This window comes from Miniopterus natalensis, chromosome 6 (genome assembly GCF_054644295.1).
Source record: "Miniopterus natalensis isolate mMinNat1 chromosome 6, mMinNat1.hap1, whole genome shotgun sequence".
Lineage (NCBI taxonomy): Eukaryota > Metazoa > Chordata > Mammalia > Chiroptera > Miniopteridae > Miniopterus > Miniopterus natalensis.
Window position 1 is genome coordinate 35,513,528 of NC_142086.1, and position 21,156 is coordinate 35,534,683.

Genomic DNA, 21,156 nt, shown 5'->3' on the forward strand with positions numbered 1-21,156 from the left:
AGGCCTGAGAACATGACACTGCCACTATTTGTAGATTGTTAAGGGACAGGCACTGCACTTTTTTTTTATTTGCATGTGATGGAAACATTTAAATTATGAGTAATTATACTTGCCCATTTCAGACCCCCTCACTCCCCACATTTTAAGGAATCTATTATCTATATTTATTTGAATGAGTTGGATGCAAGTAAGAGAAACATAATTTAGCCTGGCCCCCTTTACTACACAGGCCAATCTGAATGTCTAAGGAGCTGAGTGGGGACTGCTAACTGCTTTGTACCATAGGGTCACCAGATCTTCTGGTTTGCCAAGGGATACTCAGATATCTGGATTTTTTTAAAAAAATATATCTTTATTGGTTTCAGAGAGAGGAAAGGGGAGGGAGGGAGAGAGAAAGAGAAACATCAATGATGAGTCATTGATCTAGCCCACAACCCAGGCATGTGCCCTGACTGGGAATTGAACCCCGATAGCCTGGATCCCAGGTTGACTCTCAACTGCTGAGCCACGCCCGGCCGGGCAGATATCTGGGTTTTAACAGGAGATATCCTGACTTTCAGAAAAGGTTGGCAACTAATTCAACATTCCATGAAAGCTAAACTCCAAATACCCTTTGGCTATATTCGGACTGCAACTCACCACATTATAACTTACTTTACATACCGAAGAAGCAGCAGCCAGAGGAGGGGCTGGGAGGCAGAGATAAGAAAGACAGAGCTTTAGGTAGCTCCTCTATGAAGTGGGAATTTGGAGATAAGGAAATTTATGAGGGGAAATTTTAGGGATGTTTTCAGTGTGATGGGGATATGACTGCATTTGTAAACCAGAACACCTTCAGTGTTTTTAAAATTGGATTTGTATTTTTTTTCTTTTGGATGTGGTAACACTAATACTGCTGTAAAATTAGATGAAAACAGCCTGGCTATTTATGCTTGTGCTTATAAATGATAAATATTTTACGGCCAAGTTTTTATGAAAAGATCATATTGGATTTTGTGTCAGAGTTTATGACAAAGCCATAGCTTTCAGAGATTTGTTAAGACCCTCGAAGCTGTTCAGAAACAGCATAAAGGTGTAATGCACTGCCAGGTTATTACTACTTTCAGCCAGCAGACCCACCCAATACAGAGCATAAGTGATAAAAGATGGACTGAAATAATTCCTTTCCTGTTTTCTGAGTTCGGTCAGACATACATGCACATGTGCACACACAGGTTCGCCTTGCTGTAAAATAGATACCTCTTAATTGCAGCACATTACTGAATAGGTGTTACTGGCCCAAAGTCCACATGCCCAAAGCTTCAAAAGGCCAAAGCTAAAAAATCAGAGTTTGGAGTAAGGAAACTCTATTGATTGAGAAGGTGCCAACTGAGAAGATGGGAGTTCTAATCTTCAAATCTATCATAAGAAAGTATAGAGTTTAACTCAGCCAGTATGGCTCACTTGGTTGAGGGTCCTGCCTTGCACCAAGAGGTCACCAGTTCAATTCCTGGTCAGGGTACATGCCTAGGTTTCGGGCTAGATCCCCAGGGGAGGGGGCTTGCAGGAGGCAGCCGATCAAAGTTTCTCTCTCATGGATGTTTCCATCTTTCTCTCTCCCTCTCTTTTACTCTCTCTAAAAAATCAATAAAAGCATATTTTTTTAGACAAAAGTGATTCAAGGTATACATTAAAAAAAAACACAGTATAGAGTTCAGACTTCTTTTATGTCAAGGGAAGAGAAAATGGGGAGGACTGTTTACGTAAAAACTTAAGTCCCAAGCAAATCCTCTAATGACAAGCATGTCTAAAGCAGGAGCCACTAGCCTGAAGGTCAAGGGACCAACAAACAGGCCCCAAAAGGATGGAGTCAGAGAGACCCAGGACTGCACTCCGTCACAAAGGTATTTGTAAAAGATTCACCCACTGAGTCTTCAATCTACCTCCATATAAGGACAGAAATCTCTATCATCTAATTAACTGACTAGAATAAATTTTAAAATCAGTCCTTTACTAGAGTGTCATCATGGAAGACCATGCTTGACACTGTTAGCTATTTTACTCTTTTAAATGCAGTTATAAAATATTTGTAAAGTCTGCGATCCACATTATGTTAAATGAGAGAATGTAGTTTTATTTAAAGAATATGGGTTTTGAAGTTAGCAAGACCAAGGTTAAACTGTGACTCTATCACTCACTAGCCCTTTAATTTTGAGTACCTCATTTAACCCGAGAATGGGATTCCAGCTGTCTAAAATGAGGATACTACTTCCTACCTGCTAGGGTCGTTAATAACATTAAAATGAGTTTTCTAAAGCATCTAGCACAGTAGAAAGCATGAAATTTATTTTGTCACTTCCTCTTAAAAATAAAGTTATTGCTTAAAACCAACTAAAGTGATTTTTTTCAGAATATCCTTTGAGAGTTGTGAGGGAACATGTTTTCCCTAGGGGCAGTTAGTTGCTAATTGAGGAAAGGTAGCTAAAAGCTGATCAGAACAAACAGGACCAAGGGGACAAAAAGGGAAAATAGAAGATTGGACTCCAGGGCCTACTAGAGTCAAGATCTCTTAAAAGCTTCTGTTTGGAATTGTGAAGAACTGCACACTAGGAATAATGCTGACTCGAAGTTGGATCAGCTCTTGCGGTAACTAAAGCCTAACACTCAATCCCTGAAAATAGATTAAGGGAATCTTACCTTCTATTGTCCCAAACAGGTTGCCAGAAAAACACATATCCTCTCTGGAGGAAGACATTATCAATCTGGGTTAGAAATTATTTCTACAGCTTTTCACATACAATATCCAGTATTTAACCAAGATAATCATGTATCTGAAGAACCAAAACAATATGAAAGGGGAAAAAAGCAGACAGCAACAACAGATCTGCAAGAGCTTGAGAGGCAAGCACAGTTACAGGGAAGCAGTTTGATCCTTTCAGTCCTTGCTTTTAAGCAGGGCTGCTTCATGGGCTTGTGACCTGGTCCGTCACATATGGCCCAGTGCTTAGAGAGGCTAAGCTTGGCTTTGCATTCTACCCTTGCCAGTTGAAAGTCTTAATAGTTTTGAATAAGGGACCAGGTGTTTCCATTTTACACTGTGTCCTGCAAATTGTGTATCTTGTCCTGCTTTTAAGATGCATTGGGTGGGAGCAGGGCAACAGACTTTACCCAGTGCCCTGTGAATAATCAGGCCTTTCACTCAAACTGGGGGGATCAGGCTGTATTCCCAGCCCTAGGTGAATGGCAGGTATTTCCCCCCTAATATTCTCTGGTAGTTCTTTCTCTTGCCCCAGGTAGATTCCTTACATGAGTGTGCTGGTCAGTGTTCTCCTGTATAGTCAAGGGGCACCTTCAAGATCCCCAGAATCCTCTTTCTATGAGGCTATCTTTTTTCCTGTACTCACCTTTGCAGACTCAGGGAGTCTACCTGGAATTTCTTTCTTGCACAAAGGCCTGCAAACTTTCTAAAGCCAATAATTTGGGGTAATTTTTTTAACACTTCATGTATTTCCCATCTCACAGGGATCACTGGTCTTCATTGCCTAATGTCCAATGTATATGGAAACAGTTACAGTGGTCCCTTGGTTTTCGAATGTAATCCGTTCCGGGAGATACTTCGAGTTCTGAAAAGTTCGAAAACCGAGGGATCCACAGCCGACAGCTGGGCCTCAGGATCCTGCCCTCAGTGGAAGCCGTGTGGCAGGTTCAACTACCGTGGTGTGTTCGAAAACTGAAGCATTTCCTTCCAGATTTATGGCGTTTGTAAACCGAAATGTTCCTCAACGAAGACGTTTGAAAACCGAGGTACCACTGTGTATATCTTTTCTAGTTTTGTTGTTGTTACTGCAGGTGGAATGACTTATCACATCCTGATACCCCATGTTTGTTAGAATGCAGTCCTCCAATAGCATATTTTAATAGCCCCCAAATCTAAACATCCCCAATGTCCACCAGCAGTAATTAGATAAATAAATTGTGGTATGTTGATCAAATGAAATACTATTACAAAAATAAAAATAAATGAAATATAATCATATTCAGCAATAAGATGAATCTTGAAAACAATGTAAAATAAATCAGACATAAAAGAATGCAAGGCTTATAGTTTCAAAAACAGGCAAAACTAAACTATTGCATCAGAAGTCAAGATAGCGGTTACCTTGAGAGAGGGTTGTGATCAGGAGGGGACCCAAAAGAGCCTTCTTTCTGTCTCTGGCAGTGTTCTTGTTCTTGATGGGGTTGCTAGCTATACAGGTGATCTCCTTCATATCATTACTGAGCTGTGTGCATTTATATTTGGTGCACTTTTCTGTTTTCATGACCAAGTATAACACAGATAATACAAAAAAATAATAACATAGTAAAAGGGAATGTATATAACAAACAACAATAATACATATCATTGCCACAAAACAGAATTCCAACAAGCACATTTGGAAAAGATTTTTTCAAGAGGTGTGTAACATCTTTGCCAAGAGTATTCTAAAATTCCCGAGCTACAAGCTGTAAGATGGCTATTGAAACAGGGTGGTTTTTGACATTAACATACATTTTTATGAAGTACAATATGTGTCAAGAGATCTTCCTGCTAAAACAAGCCACATTTCACCAAATTGTTTCCTTGTTTATGGAAATTTTATGTGCATTATTTGCAATCATTTCCATTAAAATATTTTGTAAATGACTAATACTTTATGTCTGGATTATTGATCGGTGGCTTGACATCCCCTTTGAAGTTCGCAGGTACTTCTAAGAATATAGTTTTGAGGCCAATTCAACTCAAATGCCCAGATTCATCCACATCTGCAGTTTATGTGGCAGGGCTGGCGGCTAATAGAAAACATGGGCTCTGGCTTTGTTCTGTTATCAAATCCTATGTGAAAATGTCGCCACCAGTAAGCTTTTGTTTCCAGATATGTGTTTGCCCTGACTTGACAGTGAACTAAAAAGTGAAATAGATATGAAAAACAGGAGAAATTCTAAATTCTCACCCTTCATGAGTTTTGATATTATCAATTTGCCTGTGTTGTCTAAAAAAGAAAGAAATCCTACAAGTAACAAGTCTCCGTTTTCATTACCATTCCCTTTGGGGTATAGAAGATCAGGACAAATCCACACTAGGAAATTAATGACAATACTAGCCAATGTTATTTTGAACTTGGTAAGATGAGATACTTGGATTTGTATTATTTTGAAGGCTTTCAAAAAGATAATGTGGAATATACATTGTTTTCAAACTATAGATAGCAAAGCAGCTTGGGTGTTAGAAAAGGGAGAGTATTTAAAAACAGAAGCTCAGAATCAGACCCATCACCCTACCACTTACAAGCTGTGTTGCCTTAACCAAGTCACCAAATTATTTATCTTTTCCTGCATCTATGAAATGATGATAATACTAATACCTACCTCGCTGGGTCGTATGAATATAAAATTACATGAAGAGATGTTCTATGGGCAAAAATGTATGAATACCATCTGCACAATAAGCCCCTCATTTCCCAAAGGTGTAAACTGAGCTCCAAAGAAGTTAAATGAGCAGCCCAAGGTCACAATTGATTAAATCCCTTGCATTTGATGTTCCTTTTAATTGAACAAACGGACTCCACCGTTCACATTTCTATGTTGTCCTGTCCTCCTGGTGCTGCAAGGACCTCGGCCAAGAAGGTCAGTAAAGTGTTCTGAGTGGTGTGAAAAGAGGAGTCTTTCTGATGAGAAAGTGAGAAACATTAAAGCACAGTCTGAATTTTCATTAAATAAAGGAGCTGTAGCAATGCCGGTGAACATATTTTTTTATTCACAGTCTTCACAGTCTTTAATCATAATTGACTTAACATGAGCCAAATCTTTTCAACTAGAGTCTATACATAATTTACTGCTATTTGGCTGATGTGATTCTCAGCAATAATAGGTAAACAACATTTTAAAAAATAGATGATAGAACTTTTTCAGCTTCCGTCTCCCTGTTGGGGTTCGAATCTACCTGAAGCTCTGCTCCAGTTTCCATCTTGTCGAGTCTTCCCTTATTTACATAGCCTCCCCCAGCTTGCTCCCTTCATTTCACTGTGGAAAATATCTCACGTAGTAAAGTGAGGCCATTGGGTGGAATGAAAAAGATCAGTGTTGACTGAAAATATACACGAAAGCTCTTTCCAAGTTATAAATTGCTGTATAAATTTAAGCAGCTATCGAAATGGAGAAAGAATTCTGTTGATTCGGATTGGAAAAGATTTTGTCGAGCACGGCCTTCTATGCTATAGGCAACGGGAAGTTAAAAACAAAGTAACATAAGAGTCTTTAACTTCATAGAACTCATAATCTCTTTATGGAGACAATCTGTATATTCATAAAATATCTATACTAGGCATTGATAGAATTGCTTATTAGAATAGAATTTAAGGGATTATGAGGAAATTGAGGAAATGGTTTTTGAACTGGGTTTTGAATACTAAGAACTATCAGCAGTGAATGAAGGTGGTCAAAAGGTAGAAACTTCTAAGTAGAAGTTGAATAAGTACTGGGAGACAATGTACAGCATGGTAGCTACAGTTAACAAGACTGTTCTGCATCCTTGAAAGTTGATAAGAGAGTAGATCTTAAAAGTCCTCATCATAAGAAAAAAAATTGTAACTAGGTATGGTGATGAATATTAACTTATTGCAATAATCATTTTGCAATATATACATATATCAAATCATTATATTGTACCTCCAAACACTAAAATAATGTTATATGTTTAAAATATCTCAATTTAAAGAATATCACTACATACCTGAGAGGATGTCCAACATCTGAAAACACTGACAACATCGAATGCTGGTATAAACATGGAGCAACAGAAACTCTCATTCGTTGCTGGTGGGCACGTGAAACGGTGCAGGCATTTTTGAACACAGCCTGGTACTTTCTCAGGAAACTAAACATGCTCTTACTGTGCAACCCATCAATCGTGCTCCTTGTTATTTATTCAAATGAATTTATATTCAAATGAATTTAAAGCTTCTGTGCACACAGAAACCTGAACACTAGCATTTATAGCAGTGGAAGGAAGGAAGGAAGGAAGGAAGGAAGGAAGGAAGGAAGGAAGGAAGGAAGGAAGGAAGGAAGGAAGGAAGGAAGGAAGGAAGGAAGGAAAGAAGGAAGGAAGGAAGGAAGGAAGGAAGGAAGGAAGGAAGGAAGGAAGGAAGGAAGGAAGGAAGGAAGGAAGGAAGGAAGGAAGGGCAAGTAAAGGAAGAGGCGAGGAAAGGGGGGGGGAGTAAAAGGGAGAGGGGGAAGGGGGAGGAGGAGAGGAATTTCCACAGAGGAAGGCAGAGAAGAAACACATGAACCATGCTAAGGAATTAAAACAAACCCCGCGTGCTTGCAGAGGTTGTGTCAAGAGAGCCGTGGAGGAGATATGTAAAGTTTGCCTGACTTTTTCTGGCTGAACAGTCAGACAGCTTCTCAGCAGTGGAAAAACAGTGCGAGTCGTTCCACAAGCTGATAGGCATGTAGTGACCTAAGCTGCACGTACGCTCTGTCTCAGAACTGCATTCTCAGACCGTGTCATAAGCAAAACCACTTCTTCCTACCCTGAGTCTGACACAAAGTTAAATGGATTGAAGACAGTGATAGAAATATAGCCTTTTAACACCAAGGTAGACACTAGAGACGGGGGACGAATGGCTGCTCTCCCCAGGCCCAGGCTAATTAAGTATCGCGCGTGATCTCTTCAGGCACAGATGCCGCACACTGATGAGGCCTGGTGCAGCGGGTCTGTGCGCATCCCCTAAGACCCTTCAGGCCTTGAAAACAGGCCTCATGCTCGGTGAAGGAGAGGTGTTTCCTGGTGTCTCCACAGATGAGTCAGCAGTGTTCCCAGGCGCTCTGCAGAGTACATCATGGAGAGATGGTCATTCTTCCAAAAATTCTTGAGTGCTTTCAGAGTTTATTAATGTAGTAATTTAGGAACAGGATTCCCATAAATCCAAACTGGATTTGCCTCAAAACATTAAAACAATCTTGGGGCAACCAAAATGTATTTTTTTAATTATATTTTTCTTTTTATTCAATGTAAAAATATGTTAAAAATTTATAGAAAAAAGGTTAATTTTTTCTCTCTGTGTCTCTCAACAAAAAAATACTCAATGCAAAATGCTGCCCATGGCACAGAAACAGAAAATATATTAGGATCAGAAAATACAGCATAACATTAAGTATATGCAGTTATTGACAGCCTCAGAAACATTTGAAATTTTTTAAACAAATGAAAGCCTTCATTATCATTATCATCATCGTCGTCCTTATCGTCAACGAGCTATTTGTAATTTAGTAAGCAGCTCTCAGTGATTCTGTTTTGATTTGAAGCATTTCTTAAAATACTTTTAAAAATAGTCACCCAAGACAAGTATTATAAGACCATTTAGTTAATCATGTTATTATATATATTCAATGGGGAAAAAAGAAAAAGAAAGGAAAAGAAGAACATTTTTAAAGGGAAACACTTATCTGGCTGATTAAAAGCTAGATTAATACAGAATCAGCCATAGATTTCCTAAGGGGCAACTTGAGGTCACTAGCTGCATTTTCTTCCAGTTCCTCTGATATTCCCAAATTGTAGGGCAATCGTACTGTTTGAGGAACAAAGTAAATACACAATACATATATATTGTAATAATTAGGTTAATAAAAACTTTAGCACTGCAAGAAGAAGTGATATTCCAGGTACTGCCTTTGTTCTATAGCAAAATTTAAAACACCTTGATTCCCCAAAGACCACAGCCTCCTAAGTCTGCCAAGGCCACTGCTATTCACACTTTTTTGAAAGCAATCACTGGCCCTCATGCAAGATCTTAAGAAGTAAAGATGACTCACAGATTGGGGGTTGAGGCCCTGGTTTACATACTGCAATTGGTTTTAGTGGACGTTTAAAATAATTTTCTCTAGGACACCTCAGAGAAATAAAGCCAGATAATAGTGACAGCTGGATGCCAATTTTTGAAATGTCAAGGCACAGGTGAGAGAAAATTATACACCAAAAATTTCATATAAATGATGCTTAGAAATTACTCCTTATGCAACATTTCTAAGTGTAAATGTAAGAAGTAAGTTTGCATAGCATAATACTAATTGGAATTTACAAACAAAAATAAAGTTTATCCCAAGTACATCTATATAGAACTCTGTATAATTTGTTATATAGATGCATGTGTGTGTATCCATATCTAGATAGATATTCATTCTGTAGTTATTATACATTGTATCTATTTCCAGGAAACTTAGATGTTTAGGCATAATTTTAAGATAGGTTCCAAGATTCTCACCCCTCAGAATATATACTCTGCATAATCCTATCCCATTGAATGTGGTTAGCAGCTGTGATCACAATGGATGTTACTCTTGTGATTAAATTATACAGCAAAGATGAAGGAATTATGCATATACAGCTGAGTTCTTAAATCAGTTTGAGTTCATCAAAAAGATGATTATTTGGGGTAGTCTTGCCTTAATCAGGAGGGTCCAAGGCTAACCCTACAAGGGAAATTCAAAATGAGACAAAGTCTCTTGCTGGCTTTGAAGAAACAAGCTGCCATGCTTTGAATTGGGCCATGTGGCAGGGTTCACTAGAAAGCCTCTAAAACCTGAAAATACCTTCTCGCTGGCTGGCAGCAAGAAAGCGGGGACCTTAGTGCTACAACCACAAGGAAGCAAACTCTGCCAACAACTAGTGAGTCTGGAAGAGGGCTCTGAGCTCCAGATTAGCATGCAGCCCTGGATGACATCTTGGTTTCAGACTTGTGAGACCCTGCCTGGTCATGACTTCTGACCCACAGAAACTGTGAGATAATAAATGAGTTTATTTTAAGCTGCTGAGTTTGTGGTAATTTGTTATTTGGGGTGGGAGGGAGACTAATACAATAGATTAGTGTTAAATAACGTATTTTTGCTCCATCCCTAGCTACCTATTTATCATCTCCCCCTGCCCTTGTTCTAGAAATAAGTTTCATTTTCTTTAGCAAATGTGTCATCCTAAACTCCAACCACATGGTTTTCTTAGAGGCTGTTAGTTACTTTTCCTGAATCCAGAAAAAGGCCTGTGACTGCCCATATAAGACCCAAAACCTGAGAAAAGCAGAGAGGAACGTTGGCAAGAAAGAGAGATCTCTGGCAGCAATAAAGTCCCCAGTTCTAATCCTCAGAGCTGCCCTTGTCCCCACTCCATTCTTTCCCATTATTTACGGTTTCATAAATTAGTTTTCCTTGCACTTTAGTAACCAAAACAGTACTGAGTTGAGCTTTTATAACCAAGAGAGCTCACTTCCTCACCCCCAAATTTCTAACATGACATCCACCACTTTTTCTCTTGCTACAGGTGCTTAACCTAGAAAAAATAAATCTTTGCTTTTTCTTGTACCAAAAGCTATAGCACAAGTTTTGTCTCTTTAACTACGAGTAGAGTAGAAATGACAGTCAGTTCTTAAAACGAAAGACAGAACTGAGACACAGATATGTGTTCACGAAAATGTTTTTTATTTTATCAGGAAAAGCGTTGTTGCTTTTTTTTAGTAAGAATTCAAAAATTCTCAAATTTTTGAGAATCATGTCATTATGCCCCAGAATGAAAACACCAGACCTACTAGGCTGACCTGCTGGGAATGGAAGTCGATACAGATGGAGTATGACAAGGTACCACTCAATTTAGAAAACTCCCAGTGAAAAAAGTTATGAAATTATTTCAGGACTGTGCTGAGTCCTAATTGTAGCCTGTACCTGAAGATTCTGTGACACTGTCTAGAATTTGATAGTTGCATGTTTAGCTAACTCATCTGCAGGGCACACTTATCTAGAATCTTAGCTATAAGTCCTCATCTGACATAATAGGGCTGTGATCTTCCATGTGTGATGGTCCCAAGACCTACTGAAACAAAAGTGTTCTTGATGCAAAGACCATGGCAAAGAGAACCAAGAGGTCCTTCCTGCCTTTTATTTTAGATCAGCTTCTACCTTTGATTTCCATCTCAGTGATGCAATTTCTACACTTCAATATATACTTCCTCCATTCCCGCCCCTTACCCACAGCATTAAATTTGAAAAGGAAATTCATGTTTTTCTCATGTGGACTTGGAAAGATGGGTGATAGAAATGAAGAAATATACATCGTTTCCCCTACTGGGAGTAAAGTAAGGTCGAGGAAGGTGATACTTTCTTGCAATCCTTTCTTTGCAGGGTCCATCTGAGGAGAGTATCATCTTGAGCTCAGTTGCTGATTCCCAGGGAATCTAGCAGCAATGGCACCCAGTAGAGATTTGCTCTATTTAAGTGGCAAAAATGCTGATCAAAGTGGAGGGGGGGGTAATTATGTCTAAATACAATAATTTAATTTAATAATTATTTGTTGCAGGATCATTATTAACAGTGATATGAGGACATGAAAAAGTATGAAACCCGGCCTCTACCCTCAAAATAATATAATTGGTAGGTAGAAAAAAGCTGAACACATGAAACTTCGAAGGAATAATTATTGTGTGTAATTAGCCTCATGGAAGAGCTTAATACGTATTTGTGAATAAATGTTAGCAATACATGTTTTATAATTTTTAACTTCCCTAGGTTTCATTTTCTTCATCAATAAGAAACAGACAATAACCTGCCCCACATGAGGATTAAATTGGAGAAGGTATGAAGTACTGGTGCTATATCCTCAATATGTGCTACTGTTATCATCACTTTTGACTTCTTTTATAGATTCTGTTATTGCCCCTTTTCCTATAGACCAAGCGATTGAATGTGAAAGACCTAAACCTATTAGAAATGACTGTTCACTAGAGTACAAGATTATCAAGGGGACAATCTATGGCAATAGAATTAAGATATGAACTCAGGAGCTTAAATATAGCCCAAAGATACTTCTGCTGAAAGAAACTGAAAAGAGAAAAAGAATGTAAGTTGATTCATATTTCAAAATTTAAATAACCTGAAAGAAATCAATGAACTAATCAGAAGCAGACTAACTAAAAGACGCTTAAAACAAGTTTGTTCTTCAATGACTATTTGGGGGGGGGGGCGGAGGACAAAACTACGAAGGAGAAAAGAGGCCTCTGTGACCGTGAAAGCTCTGATTTGAGAGGCTACTTGAATTTCAGATGGGGCAAACGGCAAACCAGTGCCCATAGCCTCTTGCCATTTAACCTCCTGAAACCCCCCAAAAAACACAGGAACTAAGAAAAGAAGTGCTTGCTAAGCAAACACGGCTTCAAAAGAAAGAACCCAGTTCGCCTTCTAAACACACTGCCCAACCTGACACTTCCATCACTGTGTGAGCGCAGGCCTGCCAAGCCCAGGCATCGGTGGCGGAGCAGAGGGCGTCGGCTGTGGATTTGTGGGTATAAAGATCCACATGAGAGAAGAAATTGAAAATGAAAGGAGAGATGACAGTTGAAGTCTGATTGTTATTTTAAGCTCGGCGAAGCAGGACTGAACAACAAGCTAGTATTTGTTGTGTTAGAGGCCTGTCTTTGCAAAATTTTGTTTAATTTGCAAGATTATTTGCCACAACGTGAGTGATTCTTACAAGCTGAGCAGTGATCTGAAAAAGTACAGCTTTAAACCATGGATTTCCCTTTCGTTATTCTTGTTAAATGAAATTAGAATTCTTGATTAAAACTGCAGGAATGATGCATGAACCAGTATTACTAGACATGTTTAGATGAGACAAGCCTTTTAAAACATGAATGGGGTATTGTTAGATCATATAACACTTCATTCAGGAGAATTCAAACTTATTTTGCTTCTAAGTAAGTAGCCAAAAAATAAAAATAATTAGATAAGAAAGTGAGAAAAAATTAAATAGTGCAGATAATGATAATTATATTCACCATTCTATCCAGCAGGAGCACACCTTACCTTTGAATAAGTGTGATTTCGTTGATTCCTCATGTGTGGCTTTGTGTGATCACTTTAAGTGCATTGGTTGTGATTCAATTATTTAAAGATTAATATGAATGTACATTTATATTCACATGTACACCTATATATGTATGCATTATATCTATAATTTTTTTTACTCACTATAGCTTTTAAATACAAGCCAACTATTTGTCCCTACTAAATAAGAACATCACTGTATACATTATATATTTATAGATGCATAATACTATATATGCAGAGTAGCATATTTGAAAAAGTCTCCATTCTGTACCCTATGGATATCTCAGAGGTCTATTCAAGTTTAGTTTTGACTCTGTGCAGTTTTAAAATTATACACAGATAGCAGTACCTAATCTCTACCAAGTGAGCCTCTATGCTTGCTGTTTTTTGTGAGGAATAAGCTTTCTGGACACCAGAAAACTGAAGCTAGAAACACAGCTCAGCACTGACTCTCTTTGTAACCCCAGAGGATGAAGTGTCCCATAAATAGGGAGGGTCCCAAAAGGAGCAGAAGTAACCACAATTCTAATGTCACAGTTTTAGGTAAAATAATGTTTAGAATGAACGAAATGTATTTAATCAGAAGCTTTCAGAGAGTGCTCACAAAGTTGTCAAAATCAGATCATATGAAAAGGAAAAAAGAAACCTTTAAATAGAATCGACAGATCAGAAAGAGGTAAATACAAAAAGTAGTAGGACCTACCTTAGAGAAAGTTAAAGCAGAGAAATAAGAAAAGCCAGGCCTGGAGTCAGGGTAGTGAAAGTGGTTTTGTGAAAACATGAATGAGGGGAAAGGAAGTGGTAACAAAACTGCTTCTGATCGTGGTCAGGGCACCACCACATGGGAGGAACCGTTCATGGACATGTCCCTGAATGGAAACCGTGAGCGCAGTTGCTCCGGGGATCAGGAGGATGTTTTACAAAGACGACCTCAAGGATCATTGGGGAGTGGGGGGAACTTAAATCCAGAGCTTCCCCTCTTCTTCGGGTAGAGGCCAAAGGGGGTATTAAAAAGCGATGGTAGGCGGTCTAAGGACAGATAAAATGATATACCTGATGAGGGGTACTTTCAGCTACGGAATGAGCTAAACTACGAGCCAGCTATAAAGACTGAGCCTCTGAGTGAAAGGAATGAGCTGCCCAATCTATACATTAGGCTAAAGGTAACGATGAGTAAATATCTGATTCATGGGGGAAAAAACAACAAACCTATAAAGTTTGTGCTTGCTCTTTTCTGTTTTCCAGTTTGTGGTCTAGAATGCCAGATTGGAAGGGTGGGTAAGGTGAAGAAATGGAAGGACAAACAATGGGGTCAAGTTAAAATAAGGTCAAGAAAGAATTCTGTAGGTAGTTCTGCAAACTGGAGATAGACCTTTAATGCCCGCTCTATCCTTTTGCCTTAGATATTCGTAGAGCTTGTCTCTCAAAGGGTAGCGATATCCCAGACATCTTGTCCTTGGTTCTCTCTGAGCTAAAGTTTCAAGTATTCTCAGCAGACTCCAAACTGGAAAGTGGCAACGATTTATCTTCGTATAGAAGAGATGCAAAGTCTTGTAGCGTTAGTATTGTTTTTTTCTCAATAAACATTTTTAATGAAATATCTTTGTCATGCCAAAGAAGTTACTAAATCCCTTTTATCTGATTAAAATGTTTATAACATCAATTAACCTAATAGATAGAAGTCTGGAGTTTAGAACAAAAAACAGATTTTAATCCCAGCTTTTCCACTTAGTAGGTATAAGACTTTTGCAATTTCTGTAAAGTCAATGAGCTTCAGTTTCCTCATCTTTTAATCAGGGATAAAAAATAGCTAACTTGAAAATTTGTTGAGATCACGAAATGGGATAATACATGTAAATACTTAGGACTCTGCCGAAAAATAAGTACTCAATAAAGGTAACTATAATTATTATCAATATAGCTCTTGAAATATATACTTTTAAGCTTTTTTTCTAGAACCCATCTGAGGCTAGTACAGCTCACAGCAGAGACACCAACTTTCACATCCACAGTATACCTACCATAGTACAGTATCTTTACTTACTAGAGCCTTACATTTTAAAGGCATTAAGTTAACAGCCAAACAACATTGATTTCTACAACTTTACTATAATCATACACTTGAGATGAGCAAATATCCAAATGAAGTATTATTATCCTAAGGAAAAAATAAGAAGTGATAAAATGAGTTTTCAAAGGCTTGATTATTTTGGAAAGAAAAATTCGAGCCACAGTATTTAAATATTTTGTTAAAAAAAAAAAATTATTCAATTTTAAATATCACATTGGATACTGTTAGTTAAAATCCAAGAACATATTTTCAAGTCATAAATATTAATAAGCCAAGTTTGACTTCAAATTTTAACATGACTGAATCAACCAGATGTTCTCCCATTTATTTCCGTTATTTTGGTTTCTGCACAGGTATTCATTCTACCATAAAATATGCCTTCAAAGATTGTGAAAATATGCCTAGAAATTGAAAGATGGAGATAAATGGGACTTAGGATGATTCCTGAATCTTTTATTGGCTCCTCTCTTCTATGGCTATATTAATAATCCCATTCAGATGTCAACATTTAGTTTTGAGAATGTATGTGAAATGGTACATCAGCTGAAGGACCAGCTGAAGGAGCAAATGGTACTCAGTCTCCCTTTCTGCACTGTCCTTGTCTCTCTTCAACACAGAGAAGCAGCAGCCCTTGGCTAAATATTGTATCCCATCCCCAGGCAGTTGAAGGTAAAGAATGTTGTTAAAGTATTTGTGAAAATGCAACATGGCTTTCAAAACTGTGCCTTCACAAGATGCAGTGATCACTATGAAGCACGTCTCTGGTGTCCGTTTCCTCTTCATTTAAGTGCAGCATCTCTACCTTTCTGTGCAGGCCCTGGAGTGTGTTTATCCTTTGTAGCATCTCTCTCTCTATCTCTGCCTCTTTATTCATTGTAGTGTGTGTGTGTGTGTGTGTGTGTGTGTGTGTGTGTGTTGGAAAGTGGGCATGGGGGCAGCAGATAATTTTCCTTCTACCCTTTTAAATTCTCAGTCACGGCCCCTGTAACAAATGACAGATTAACAAGAGAAAAACAAACAGGAGTATATTAACATACGTAGCTCATATATACATGGAGGATACCCCGGGGAAATGAGTCACTCTCAATGTCCCTATTTTCTTTTCTCCTCTGTGGGTTACAATAATAATACAAATAATAATAATAATTTTCTATCCCTCTCTATAACCTAAAATAATATCTCATATTTTACTGCTACCTGACAAGTAAGCTAAAACTGAAGCACCTCAAATGCTTGAATGTGTATACGTAAGGAGCTTGCAATATAAAAGAAAATGCAACAGAGACAGGGACAGAAAAGATAAAGCCATTTTTAGCAAACCGCACTTTGTAAACTGACGTTTATTTTTAAGCCCACTCTGCTGCCTTTATCACGGCTGCCCCGAAGGCGAGGGAAACAGAAAGAGAGGGGGCGGCATCAGGTCAGATGAGGATTTGGAGATGAGAGAACAGACCTGGGAAAATAATGCTTTACATAAAGAGGATTACATTTTGTTGGCTCCCCCCCCCCCCCAGAAAGATGTAAAGGAAGGAATCAGAGCCCCTAAGCATCCTACCCCCGCTCCACCCCAGGAACCCATTTCTGCTGGCAGAGCTCCCCTTTTCCACTCGTCCTTGCTGACCGGAGTCTGCAAATCCGACCTTGACTCCAGTGGACTCTCCTGCTTCCTCCAGTTCCCACAAGTAAGAGCCGCAAGGGGATGAAATAGCCACGGAGGCGGTTCAGCTCACCCTCGAATCCTAGTCTGGGAGGCGTCTCATCTCTTCCTCCAAGACTAAGAGTCCACCTCTTCCCAGAGCTTTTCCATCACACGTCACACCCCACTCTAGCCCTTTCTTCTGCACTTCCTCCCTTCCATCCGTGGATTGCATCTTTACTAGATCATTTAAAACATTTTACTTTAAAATCATAGCACCAGAGGGCATTTAGAGGGGAGTTTAAAGTCCCTGCGGCAACCTCCCTCTAATCAAGGTAAGGTAAGGACCAGAGAGCCGGGCAGCTTGTCAGAGAGCCACCAGCCAGCTGAAGGCAAATCCAAGCCACCTGGGTTCCAGTCCAGGCTCTTTCTACTATATTATGTTGTTTGAGTCATTTATTCCTTCTGGGAGAAGTAAAAGGGCTGTGCTATATTTTGAAGATTTGAAAAGAATGTTTTCAGTCATTTATGAAGGTGCTTACATTTAAATAACCCCACACTCCATTAGGTATAAAATTTCATATCTAATGTAAAAGTCCCCGTTTCAAGTGTAATCATATTTTCAAAGTTTTGAGAATCCTGATATACACAAAACCAAAAATGCAAATTCAGATTAGCTCGAAAATCCTGCCAGGGGAATATATTCAGGAGATATACCCTTTCCAATCTGGAAAAACTCTAAACTGAAATATTTCTTATCTGGAATGCACGTAAGAACTCAAATCTCAGCCCTGAAATAACGACGATAGCAATGACTATCGGAATGTATAGAGCCTTTTCTGTGTGCTGCTGGTGCTGTGCAAGTGAGAGAAAAGAAAGAAAAAAGAATGAGAGAGAGAAAAGAAAGATAAATCCACTCTGAGGATTTAGGGAGAGGGGCTTTCTGGGGGGTTTGTCCAAGTAAAGAGTTAGCAAGAAAAGTAGGATGGCACATTTACACCATGGAGTACTATGCGGCTGTGAAGAGGAAGGACCTTTTGGCCTTTGGAACAGCATGGAGGGAACCAGAGAGTATTATGCTAAGTGAAATGACCAGTCAGAGAAGGACAAGTACCACATGATCTCGCTTATATGTAGAATATAATAAGCAAAATAAACTGATGAACAAAGTGGATCCAGTAACATAGAAGCTTGGAACAAACTGAGGGATCTCAGAGGGAAGGCAGGGAGGGGGGTGTGGGTGGGGAGAGATTAATCAGGGAACTTGTATGTTTATGGGCATGGCCCATGGACGTGGACATTGGTGTGGGGAGGGCCTGGGGGTGGGGTGGGTGAGGGGTGGAGGGGATCAGTGGGGTTAAAAAGGGGACATCTGTAATGATTTCAACAATAAAGATAAAGAAACATTAAAAAAGAAAAAAAGTAGGATGGGTATTTTAGGCCAAGCACTTCTACATTTCACTGAACTAGAAAAATGGGTTGTATGCAGGGAGCCCTAAGCAATTGGAAGTCCCTGAAATATAGAATGTAATATGAAGAACAGTGGGAAAGAGGTTTGAGAAACAGATAGGGGCAAGTTCCCAGAGGGCGTTCTCTTAGTGTAAGAGTATTACCTGGAATTGATGTCTAGTAATATGATCTGTAATCACATCTTAGGTACCTTATAATTGCTGTAAAGTGGATTTGTTTATATTTTCCCAGCCTTCCATCACCACTGTTATCTTTTTCTAAAATAAAAACAAAAAAAAACCTTTTATTTTTAGAATGTTTAAATTGGAGATGGGTTAGGGTACTCTGATAAAGCAGGTCATATGAGGATTGATCCCTGAAATTCACCTGGCCTGGAATTGTCACAGGCTGTTTGAGTTAGAGCAGCAATTTTCAACCTTTTTCATTTCATGGCACATATAAACTAATTACTAAAATTCTTCAGTGCACCAAAAATGATATTATATTTTTTGCTGATCTGGCCAAAAAAAAAAAGGTATAATTTTTATTCATTCACACCAGATAGATATTGTGGAGTTGGCTGTTGCCATTATTTTATTTGACAATCTAAGGGAAAAGAGATCAGTGCCCCTGACTAAATAGTCAGGTAGTGCCTGTTTTAAAACTTCTTGGGGCACTCAGGTTGAAAACTGCTGAGTTAGAGCAGCAATTCAAACAGTCTGCTGGGCCCCACCCTGGGCTTCTGACTCAGGTTTTCAGGGTCCCATTTCTAACAGTTCCCCAGGTGCTGCTCATTCCCATGATTCTGGTCCAGAGACCACACTTTCAGGACCACTGGCGTACAGATTAGGCAGAGATAAAATTGCTTAAGGGAAGGGTACTACATTTTAAGATACTGTGAAGAATGGGGGCAGGGGACAACCTTACCATGACTGTGATACATGGAATGTCCACCGGACCCAAATCCATAGCCTTTGAGTAAATCACCAAGAATAATTTGCATTAAGTTCATATCACAATACAAACAGGGCCTGGCTCTATACCTGGTTACTAGGTATGTGTACAGGGGAAACTTGAGTAAACATCACCTCCTTACTGAGACAGGTTTGGACATGTGCCTTTAAACCTTTCTGATGAACAGAAGTTAATCTATTTGTAATTATATAATTTTCTTATTTGAAATTATGACAGGCAGTCTTACAACAAAGTTAAAATTAAAAACTCTTTATCCAAGTCACCATTGAAAGCAGAGCTCTTATTCATTAATTCTGTGTTTTGCCCACTTTCTTCAACAAACCTGGTATCCTATAATGAGCTACCCAGCGCGAGGCACATTTCATACCAACATTGACTGGTTGCCAAGGAGACCCCGCTGCCACTCTGTCCAAGATCATGTTTTCCCTCTCCCTTTCTGCTGAAAGGAGGGGAACTCGTGTGTCAAGGGCAAGATGCTAAGGAAATAGAGGCTATAGATCCAGTGCAATAATAGAGACCTGAAGAGAATATGTTCTCTCTAAATTCCATCTGTCAGCAGCAAAAACACTTGAGGTCAGATGATAAAATGTGAGTTTTACACTTGAAGGAATATCAGCAGCCAAGAGCAGTCAGAATATCCTTCCTTGCAAGAATCCAAGGGAAAGGCCAAGGGGAATTGGCATCTACCTGCCAGGTCTTCTATCCTTGGCTCCTATCCCTGGCTTCATCCAAGTTAGGAGATTTCCCCAGTATGAGAAACTCTGCTATTCTAAACAAAATTGCTCTTTATAGGAAGTCCAATCAGAGGCAAGGATAGTTCCCTCACAGAGTTCCAAACTTTTGAACTTCGAGAAACTATCTGCTGCTTCTCTCCCAGTCCTGTGCCATTGATTGTTGCATAACATTCTGGAACCCTGGCTCTTCGTGGTTTTCCTCTCTGTGGTCATTATCATCAGTGTCACTTCTGCTTCCTCACCCTCTTCATCCAAGTTTCCCTGAGTCCCCAGGACCAAGTCTGAAGGGTCCAGAGCAGGAGATGAGCTGTCTGTAGCAGCTCCCATGTCCAAAGCTACAGAGCTCGTATCTTTCCGAGGGCGCTCCAGTTGCTCTTTCCACTGCTGGCTCTGTGCCTGGGCCAGTCATTTCCTCGGCTGTTCATATTCAGGATGCTACTCGCTTTCATAGCCTTCTGCAGCACTGCTGACTTGCACAAAGCGTTCATCTAAGCCTGTACCAAGAACGGCAGACACATCAACCACCACCACCCTGAGGGAGCTGTAAAACTCCTCTAACACCAAGCTCATTGAATGATTACTGATATAGGAAGTCTCTTGATTCAAGGCATCCTGGAAAGCCTCAAAATCTTGCATCCATTCCACTGCCAAGCTGTGATCTATGACGTCAGTTTTATTCTCGACCGCAATGAACGGAAGCTTGGTTTTGTACAAGAGTCAGGGCCTCAATGACCATTGTCCCAGAAGCTGACCAGGTAAATACTTTAATGTGTCCGAATGTGTCAATCAAGATGTATTTAGACGAGTTAAGATCCTTCTCAATAAATCTCATCACCTGATCGGATCTGGTGGCAAAGAGATTAAGTGAGGTCACGAGGCTACCGTCAGGCCCAAGTCCACATCTGGACACTTAGTTGAGGATTTAAATTGTTTATAGGTGAATTTCAATGATAAATTTCATACCAATATTGGCAGGAAAGGGAACTTCATACATGGGAGCGGGGGGAGTTCAGATTGATCACATACGGTGCAGAGCTTTGGCTATGCAGGTGTCCTGTGAGCCTTTGAACAAAAAGGTGGTTTTCCCAGATCCCACCATTCCCAACATCAACACATACACTGGGGGCCAAAGACCCTCAGAAACCTGGGCTTAGCTGCCACTACTGTCACCTTTCATAAAAAATCAAAGTGAACATATATGAGACATGGGCTCATCTTCAGTATCCTTTTAAAGAGAATTATTGTTAGGGTACATGCATTAAATATTTTTAAATAAAAGGCTTACTCAGAAAATATGAAAATATGAGTGACTGTTCCTAGAACAGAGGTTGTTATTTCTAAGCGTCTCAAGTGGAGACATGAATTTCAACTTAGTAAACATAATGGTAAATACTTTTATTTTTGTCTCT

The 21,156-nt window shown here is 39.3% G+C and overlaps 1 pseudogene; it reads right to left on the reverse strand.

The window, feature by feature from the left end:
* Positions 1–19,868: 19,868 nt before the first annotated feature.
* Positions 19,869–20,737, reverse strand: LOC107536690 (GPN-loop GTPase 1-like; annotated as a pseudogene).
* Positions 20,738–21,156: the final 419 nt, after the last annotated feature.